The sequence below is a fragment of the Gastrolobium bilobum genome, unplaced genomic scaffold, assembly GCF_033153095.1.
Source record: "Gastrolobium bilobum isolate Gb01-03AN ecotype WA unplaced genomic scaffold, APGP_CSIRO_Gbil_v1 utg3778, whole genome shotgun sequence".
NCBI lineage: Eukaryota > Viridiplantae > Streptophyta > Magnoliopsida > Fabales > Fabaceae > Gastrolobium > Gastrolobium bilobum.
In genome coordinates, this window is record NW_026900154.1 from 107406 (window position 1) to 108993 (window position 1588).

The following is a 1588-nucleotide window of genomic DNA, read 5'->3' on the forward strand; positions in this document are numbered from 1 at the left end:
TACTTGCAGATAGAGAACTTTCTATTGTTGAGTGATACTATAAAGATAAATGGTGTCACAAGAGATGCAATTCTGTTGAGACTATTCACTCATTCACTGACGGATGATGCAAGGAGATGGCTGCAATCATTGCCACAAGGAAGTATAACAACTTGGGATGATCTGTAGACCAAGTTCTTGCAGAGGTTTTTCTCAGCATCCAAGAGGGCCAAGTTGAAGGATGAGATTACAAGCTTTAAGCAGAAAGAGTCAGAATCCATTTATGAGGCTTGGGAGAGATTCAAGACTTTGTTGAGGAAATGTCAACAGCATGGAATTGAGGTATGGCAACAAGCAGCAATCTTCCTGCAAGGAATGACCACTAACACTAGAACCTTGGTGCATGCCACTGCTGGTGGATCATTGACTACCAAGACCCCTCAAGAAGCCTTGGATATCTTTGAGTCATTAGCATCTCAAGAATTTGATAATGCCCCAGTGGCTGACAGAAGGACAGGAGTCATCAGGTTGGATGGGTATGATGCTCTGTTGGCAAGGAATGACCAACTGATGCAGACATAGAGACAACAGCAGCAACAATTAGATACCCTTATCAAGCAACTCTCTTCACAAAAGGTAGCCTCTGTGGAAACCAAATGTGTATGTGCCATCTGTGGCAAAGGCCATGTGACAGAGGAGTGTGATTATGGGGGATCACCAGAACAAGCAGAGGTGAATGGAGTGTGGTATGATCAGAATAATCAAAGGAACTACAACAATCAGGGAAGGAATGTTTATGTGCCACCATGGAAGAACAAAAATCAACACCCAGGATTCAGCTATAGTTCCAACCATCAATTGAACCCACCATTACATCCTCCACCACCACATATGAAGGAGCAGTCAAGTGATCCTGCTGCATGGGAGAAAGCGTTTGCTCAGTTATTTAAGACAACTCAGGATTATATCCAGGGGTCTAATTCATTCAGGGAAGAGACAACTGCATTCATGCAGGAGACCAGAACTTCTTTCAGAAATCAGGAAGCATCAATCAGAAATTTGGAGACCCAGATTGGTCAATTATCAAGACAGATATCAGAGATACCACAAGGGAAATTTCCAGGTGATACATTAGTGAATCCTAAGGAGCACTGTAAAGCAATTATGACAAGAAGTGGGTTGGTACTTCAACCAGTGAAAAAGAATGTGGAAAATAAAAAGAAAGAAGAAGAGGTTGTGGTTGAAGATGTAGTCTCTGATGATGAAGTAGAAAAAATGAGAAATGAGAAAAGTGAGAAGGAAGTAGTTGTTAGAGATGTTATAGTTGGAATTGATAAAGAAGAGGAAGGGAAGAACAATAAGAATGAAGGAGAGGTAGAATTTGGTAAAAATACTTCCCCACAAAAAATGATGAAGTGGGAAAAGAAGAAGATGGTTGACAAAAAAGAACAGCCAGTTATTTTATCTCCCTATGCTAAAGTTCCCTACCCTCAAAGGTTGAAGCAAGAGATTCAGAAACAGCACTATGCAAGATTTCTGGATATCTTCAAAAATTTACAAATTAACATACCATTTTCTGAATCACTGGAAAATATGCCTCACTATGCAA

The 1588-nt window shown here is 40.5% G+C and overlaps 1 non-coding gene across 1 annotated transcript; it reads right to left on the reverse strand.

Moving 5' to 3' along the window:
- Nucleotides 1–210: 210 nt before the first annotated feature.
- Nucleotides 211–317, reverse strand: LOC133295531 (small nucleolar RNA R71). The gene has a single exon (XR_009749355.1). It is a non-coding gene; the product is annotated as a small nucleolar RNA R71 (small nucleolar RNA).
- Nucleotides 318–1588: the final 1271 nt, after the last annotated feature.